Below are 8,402 nucleotides of genomic sequence, written 5' to 3'. Positions count from 1 at the left end.
AGGCCAGGGATTGAACCCATAGCACAGCAGAGATCAGAACACTTTTGTAACAAGCTAGCCACCATAGAACACTGGCTATGTTTTTCTGAATATAAATACTGCACAGCTTCTAGTTATACACTCTCAAGAGCTGCATAACTTTTGTTTCAATTTGCCATTGTTTTTTTTTCTTCCATTTACAATGCCTTACATAACAGGCACAAGTGCTTATGTGCACAAGAGAGAACTTGCGTTTACTTCAGGGATGAAATGGATTTATTTATTTATGTGATTTTTTATTAAAAAGATTCCATTGGAATAGGATCTCATTTGCTGATCTCATTTTTTTTTCTCTCTTTGGGTTACTGTTCAAGTACGGAGCTCATATTTTATATTAACTGGGCTAATTTCATAGAGAAGTAAACCCTGACTGAAGGTGATGCTCAGATTGCTAGGAGATTACAGTCTTGTGATGTCACAGCTACTCAGGCTGGCAACCATTGTGATGGATTGGATAGTTTATCTGTGTAGGCTTACCAAAGCAGCATTTAAAACTGCAGAGTTCAAAAGCCATGCAGGTGAGAAAAGTAGCTGAAGAAAAATTTATCTGAGATGGCAAATGCTCCTTCAGAAATTCAAGGTGTGTCTTCTAAAGATGCACCAACTGGTTCAGAATCCTCCATTACATCTCCATGGTGTGATAACTCAATCACTGGGGACTTGGACTTGAGGTCTCAGATTGAAGAAAAGCTTTCCAGGCTTTGTCTGAGGGCTCCCTGATGAAAGAGCCATGCCACACATTGTGTGCCTCTGAACCAGATGGAGATAATGATTTTCCTCCTCTGCCCTTTCCCAGAAAACTTTGGGAAATTGTTGAAAGTGATCGATTTAAGTCCATTTGGTGGGATGAAAATGGAACCTCGATCGTGATTAATGAAGAACGCTTCAAGAAAGAAGTTCTGGAGAGAAAGGCTCCCTTCAGAATTTTTGAAACTGAGAGTATGAAAAGCTTAGTTCGACAGCTTAACCTTTATGGATTTACTAAATTGCGAAGGAATTTTCAAAGACCTGCCTCACTAGCCAACATTCTGGCAGAAGATAATGAAGTCTCTGCTTGGAACAAGGTATTATGAAATGTCCAGTTATTATTTACAGAGGGACATCTGCAAATATGTTCATACATATAGGGTCATAGTAGACCTTGAAGGTGGGATGAAGTACTGCTACAGTTTTAAGTTGAAGGCCACTTGGTCATAAAATATTTGGGGTGATAGAGAAATTTCCTAGCCACCTGGAGCCTTCTCGATGAACCTCACCCAATACAAGCCCCTGAACCTCATACTGTTACTGTAAATGCACCAGGCATTTTTATTTAAGGACCATAATTGCCTGTTCCCACTACATAAATTTTTGAAAATGTTAGTAATAGATGAGTATTATTTCCTGACATTAACTCTGTGTGATGAAACAAGTCAGATTTTTATGGATTCTTTGTCCTCGTATCTTTGTTTAAAAGGTCACTAAATACCTTTCTCTTTTGGTTTTAGCTGCAGTTCTACCATAATCCAAATTTTAAACGAGGCTGTCCCCATCTGTTGGTGAGGATGAAAAGAAGAGTCAGGATGAAAAATGCTTCTCCAGTATCGGCTTCTCTACTTCAAAGTTGCAGCAAGAAGCGCTCTAGAACAGGGGGTAATGTGGATAACCATGATTCTGATGTGGCTGCAGAAACTCATGGAGAAGATGCATTTTCAACCTCTACAAACCTAAATGTGCCTTTAATAAGATGGCCTTCTATGAGCCAGAGAATTTCTAATACAACTACCGCAACTAGAAGTGGTCTTTCTTCTCCATCATCACCATCAGTCAGGCCACCAGGACAAATTGTCATGGCTCAACATGCTATTTTTAGTCAGTTGACCACGTTTCACATGCACTCACAAAGCAGCTACTCTCCAGCAAGTGGCCACATCGTGAATTCCATTACAACTACCACTTCCATTTCTCAGTACCACCTTATTTCTAACTTCCCAAGTGGTTATTTTGGACTGAGGGTGGAGCCTTCTCCTTTGCCAACCAGATACCAGAATATATCACCAACTGAGGGCCCTCTGTCTAACCCGCAACCAGCATCCCATCCATGGTTCCCAATGCCAATGGCCACTGACACATCTGTTGCCTCGCTTTCAAGGCCAAACCCTCAGTCCTCTTCCGTATCTGAACATCACCCTAATTACCACTGACCTATCAAAGGACTATAGGTTATGCAGGAGAGTGAAGATGAACATTTATGCTGGCAAATGTCACCAAATTCCTGCAATTCTGTTATTTCAGCAATAAACTTGTATGTTCATCTTCATAGCTTCAATTTCTTTACTTTTGACACAGTTAAGAGTAAAAGGATGCTGCATTTCTTTTTCTAAAATGATTTTTCCATCATAGCTGGTTTACTGTGTTCTATCACTTTCATACTGTGCCGCAAAGTGGCCCCGTCACAGACCCACCCACCCAAGACGCACACCCACACACATACATATCCTTTGTTTCACATTATGCTGCATCAAAAGTGACTAGAGATAGTTCCCATTGCTATACAGCATGACCTCATTGCATACCCACTCCACATGCCATAGTTTGCATTTTCAACCCCCGAATCCCAGTCCATCACAATCCTGCACACTCCCCCTTGGCAACCAAAACCCTGTTGTCCAAATCCATGTGTGTCTTTCCTGTGGAAAGTTTCAGTTGTGCCATATATCACATTCCACACATAAGTGATGTCATATTGTGCTTGCCTTCCTCCTTCTGGCTTACTTCACTTAGTAGGAGAGTCTCCAGTTCCAGCCGGGTTGCTGCAAATGGCATTATTCTGTTCTTTTCTTACGGCTGAGTGGTGTTGCATTGTGTATATATACAACATCCCTTAATCCATTCTTTCCAACGGTCACTTAGGTTATTTCCATGTCTTTCCTCTTGTGAATAGTGCTGCATTGGACATACATGCGCACATATAGTTTTCATGGAAACTTTTTTTTCCCCAGGTGTATGCCCAAGAGTGGGATTGCTGCGTGACATGCTAGTTCTATATTTAGTTTTCTGAAGTGTTTCCATAGCGGTTGTAACAGTTTACATTCCTCCAACAGTGTAAGAGAGTTTTCTTTTCTCCATACCCTCTCTAGCATTTTCTCATGTGTGGACTTGTTAATGTCGGCCATTCTGTCCAGTGTGAAGTGATACCTCATAGTAGTGTAGATTTGCATTTCTCTAATAAACAGTGATGTTGAGAATTTCTTTATGTGCTTGTTGGCCCTCTGTATATTCTCTTTGGAGAAATGTCTATGCAGGTCTCTTTCCCATGTTTCCACTGAGTAATTGGCTGTTTTGTTGTTGAGGTGTATAGGTTGTTTACAGATTTTAGAGATTGAGCCCTTATTAGTTGCATCATCTGAAATAAATGTCTCCCATTGCAGGTTGTCCTTTTGTCGTTTTAATTGTTTTCAATGGCAGATTATTTTGCCGTTTTTTAATATTTGAAATGTTTGATAATTAGAGAGGAGCATTTGACATGTCCCCTAGCTGTAACTGTTTCAAAAAGGAAAATGGAACTAAGGAAATAGAGAATAGCTGCCAAGAGATTTCTGAAATAGTCCAAGTTGTATTGAATGGGGGTCTCAATTATGAGGGTGTGGAAAAAGGGGCAAATAAAAGTCAATTTGGAAAGGGAAAATACATAGTATTTACGTAGTGTTTTCTCAGCTGCATTATAGTCTATCTGTTACTTCAAATGGAAATTGGATATTAGTTGACAAGATTGTCTTCATTGCAAAGAAAAAATAAATCAATAAATTCCATTGAGTTCCCATGATGGCAAAGAGGTTAACACACCTAACTAGTGTCCATGAGGAAGCAGTTTCACCCTCTGCCCTCTCTCTGTGGTTTAAAGCCCCAGAGTTGCCCTGAGCTGTGATGTAAGTTAAAGATGTGGCTCAGTCCCAGCATTGCTACGGCAATGTAAGGCAGCAGACAGACCTCTGCTTTGACCCTGACTGGGATTGCCCATATGCCACAGGGGTGGCCCTCAAAACACACAAAAAAAGGTATACAATTACTTAAAAAGTACATTTCACACTCCAAACGATAAGATATTTTATCTTATCCATGAACCATGACAATAATTTACACCATAAGAGCAACAACAATGTCCACATGACATCATCAGAGATGGTATCACTGTCACCACAGGGTGGTAGTTCATCAGTGAAACATCTACAAAAAAAAAAAAAGTAGTAGAAAAAAAATGTGGGTGTCATTTTCTCTAAAATCCTCAAACTGTTCTAGGTTATTTTTGCCTTTATCTCCACCCCTTTATATGTCCCGATTCACACGTAGAGGTTGCTTTCTTCTTTTACACAAAGACAGGCTTAAATACAAATGCTGGCCTTTAACACCAAACCTCAGCCAGGTGAACAGGTCCCTTAAAGATATAGAATCTATTTGCTTAGCAGCTTCTTATGTTTCTCTTTTACTGTCATTCTGGAGAACATTCAGAAGAATTATTTTCAATCATACCAAGAGTCACCTCAGAGCCATCCTTGGAGTAGAAAGGACCCCACTTTGTCTTAAAAAGCAAGGTGCCATTGTTGCAGAGGGGAAAAGGAGGAGGGGCAGATGCCAAAGGAATCTCCCTGCTCACACGTGCACAGGCTTTCAGAGGGCAGGGTGCACCTGGTGCAGGCCACAGGTGGCAAGAAGCCACTTGCTTGTGCTACAGCAGCCTGGACACTTCTTGTGCTGGCTATAGGTGTCCAGATCCTTCTGGTGGGGGCTATGGGCATCAAGTGGGTAAGTGAGATGTGGTGCCTCCTGAGTGATCTACAGGCAGTGCGGACAACCCAAAGCAGTCATCTCAGAAACCACAGGGAGTCAAGGCCTGCCACCGGTAGGGGTGTGTGATCAGGTCCAATCTCTGACCACAGTCACCTCAGAGGTCAGAAATCAGAGCGGGCACTACAACTGAGCACCACTCAGTATTGCTGTCAACACCCTGGCCATATAACCGCCCTGCAACTGTCAGTGCCAAATGCTCTGACAGTTGCATGGAAGAAGCACCCAGAAGGTTGAACACTGTCCTTTGCCAAGACCGTGTAACTAGGAGCAGTGGTGTACCACCTCCTGTGTGGGCTAAGAGGGACAGGCTGCTTCTTATAAGGGTCCTCAGTTGGGGGGGCAAACCACCAGAGGTGTGCATGGCCTGCTACCACTAGGGGTCCAGGAACAGGCACCCCTTGTGGCCCTAATCACCACAGAGGGCACCTCAGAAGAGGTCATTGTGACCAAACATTACCTGTTTCTGCTCCAAGTTCTCTGGGAACTCACAAACCATGCCACTGCCACTGCCACTGCCACTGCCACTGCCACTACCAAATGCTCTGGGCACCCCATGACTCTGTAAAAAGCTCATTATCACTCCCAAGGCCTTGAAACAAGGAGTAGCCTGTGCCACCTCCCTGCATGTACTTGCTGCTGCTAAGACCCCAGCAAGAAGGCACCAGCAGCCCTACCCACTACCTCCCTCTCCCTGGAAATACACTCCGCACCCTCAGGATAATGGCCTGCTCACTCCCAAGATTGAGCCAGCAAGAATGCAATCCTCCATGCCCCAAATAAATGGTAACACCCCACAAAATACAAAGGGTTGCTCTTGCCTAGAAGTAACCCTCCAAGACTAGAGTTTGGCTTCCCCAAACTCACAGAAAAAGAAAATCATGGACACGGTGAAGAAGCCCAGGAACAATTCCCACGTAAGGTACAGGAGATTTCATGTGAAGCAGAAACAATGCAACAGACCTCCACAGGCCAAAAAACCTGAGTTCAAAAGGGGTAGAGTGAATATATACTGAAGGAATGAAGGCTGAATATCAGGGATTTACGAGCACATTACAAACAGTCATGTCGATTACTTTCGAGAGGAATGAGGAAATTTAGGGGAAAATAGGGAAAAATTAGAAAAGTCTTGTGCAGATAGCCAAACTGGGCTAAAGGCACTAAAGGACAGAGTGAAGAGTGCAGAGGAATGAATTAGTGACATGGAAGATAGCATAATGGAAATCACCCAATCAGGACAGCAGGCAGAAAACTACATGAAAACACATGAAATCAACATAAGAGATCTATGGGGTAGCATAACAGGGGTCCATCTATGCATTACAGCACTTCAAGAAGCAGAAGAAAAAGAAAAGTGGATTGGAAATATATTGGAAGAAATTATATCTCAAAATTTTCCCAAACTAAAGGAAACAGGTATCAAAATACAGTAATCACAGAAGGCACAAAACAGGCTGAACACAAATATGCCCACACCTAGACCTACTATAATGAAAATGGCAAAGATAAAGAGAGGATTCTAAAGGCAGCAAGAGAAATACATCACATTAACTACAAGAGAACCCGCAAATCACCTAATTCCACTACAGAAACACTACAGGCCTGAAGAAATTGGTAAGCTATATACAAAGTTCCAAAAGGAAAAACTCTGAAGCCTAGAATACTCTTCCCAGCAAGACTATCATTATTTATTTATTCATTTATGTATGTTTTATTTATTTATTGAATATCATTTGAACTGGAAAGGGAAACAGAGAATTTCTCCAACAAACAAAAGCTAAACGAGTACACCAATACTAAACCCATTCTAAAAAAATACAGAAATGGCTAAAAGAAGAAGAAGAAGAAGGAGAAGAAGAAGAAGAAGGAGAAAAAAGAAGAGAGAACATATACAGATTGGAAAGCAGTCACTTAAATAAGCCAGCATACATCACCAACACATACAAACAAACAAAAATCTACTCAAAAAGTGATGAGAAACACAAGGAACACCAAAAGGACAAACTCGAAGATCTCAAAGAAGAAATTCAAAAGCATAGAGTGTAGGTAAGGAAGTAAGACACCTATTTTTAAATATCGTGTTGCAGCCTATATGACTACCAGGCTAAAGCAAGCAGATGTAGGAAGTGGTTAACCTACTTGAAAACCAGGGAAACCACAAATCAAACCAAACATTACATTCATGAAAACTAAAACGAAATGTATCCAAGCATAAAATAAATGGAAATCATCAAAAAAAAAAGAGAAAAAAAAAAACCAAGGTAATACAACGAATCAACTGAAAAGCAAGGTTTAACATGGGAATAAATACATGTTTCTCAATAATTACCTTAAGGGTCAATGGACTGAATACTCTGATCAATAGACACAGAGCAGCAGATTGGATCAAAAAGCAAAAACATACAACCTGCTGTCTGCAAGAGACACCCTTTAGAGCAAAGAACACGTATAGACTGAATGTGAGAGAATGGGACATGATATTTCAATGGTCAAGACAGGAAAGCAGGAATTGTGATACACATAGTAGAAAAAATAGATATTGAATCAAACAAAGGCCATAGAGAAAGATAAAGAAGGACACAATTTTAGAGATCCCAGATGGTGAAAGAGTAGGGGGATTTGTTCACCTCTCCCACAGATGCAACAAAAAATACACATCTACATGTAAAATGACTCACACAGAACAGCAACTGAACGCTGGCAGAAGAACTGAAACCTCCAAAAATGGGAAGAATCTCTTGACACAACTGCATAAAGCAACAGAAAAGAGGAGAGAGAGAGAAGGGGCATCAGGACTGGACTCCTGAGAGGGAATGGTGAAAGAGAAAGGGAACCCACACCCTGGAAACTCACCGAACCTGCGGAAAGATCAGCTGAGTCCAAGGGATCTCCACGAAAAGTGCATCAGCAGGTTAGAGGACTGAGAGGCAGTGTGAGAGCCACACAGATCATCAGAACCGCTGGCACAGGTCCCAAAGACTGAGACGCTTTGGTGGGGACTGGGTGCCAAGCCCTAGGCTTTGGAGGTGAGTTCCTGGGAGCAGGCTGGGATTGGTGGTGTGGAGACAGCATAAGAGATGAGGAAGTGGTGCCCCAGGGGTGAAGGGTTGCAAAGTGCTAAAGGCTGGGGACTGGAAAGCCACAAGAGAGGGAACCCAGGAGAAGGTCTGGGCCTGCAGGAGAGACATTGCCCCATTGTTGGGGAGGGGAGAGCAGGATGTGTGGGCCACCAGAAAATACTCCTTGCTCCACAGCATTTTCACTTGCACAACAGCTAGTAGAGCACAGAGGGCATTCCCAGCACATCCCCCTCTTCCACCACGGGCATGCCCGGGGAGAAGCCACATTCCTTCTGCAGTGGACTGGGCCCACTACCCATGGGAAGGCAACCACCTCCTTGGTGGTCCACCCACAGGAAGTGTCCCAATGCCCTGGTGCACCCCAGCAACCTCCTCCCCAAGTCAGGAAGTTCACCACCACAGCAGCAGGAACAGGCCAGCCCTGCCCACCCTTGGGAAGGGCTCTGCTGACACAGCGTG

At 42.8% G+C, this 8,402-nt stretch overlaps 1 pseudogene; it reads left to right on the top strand.

Moving 5' to 3' along the window:
- On the top strand, positions 592-2,222 carry LOC110257947 (annotated as a pseudogene).

Source organism: Sus scrofa, chromosome Y (genome assembly GCF_000003025.6).
Source record: "Sus scrofa isolate TJ Tabasco breed Duroc chromosome Y, Sscrofa11.1, whole genome shotgun sequence".
In the NCBI taxonomy this organism is placed as follows: Eukaryota; Metazoa; Chordata; class Mammalia; order Artiodactyla; family Suidae; genus Sus; species Sus scrofa.
This window is presented reverse-complemented; position numbering and strand designations above follow the sequence as displayed.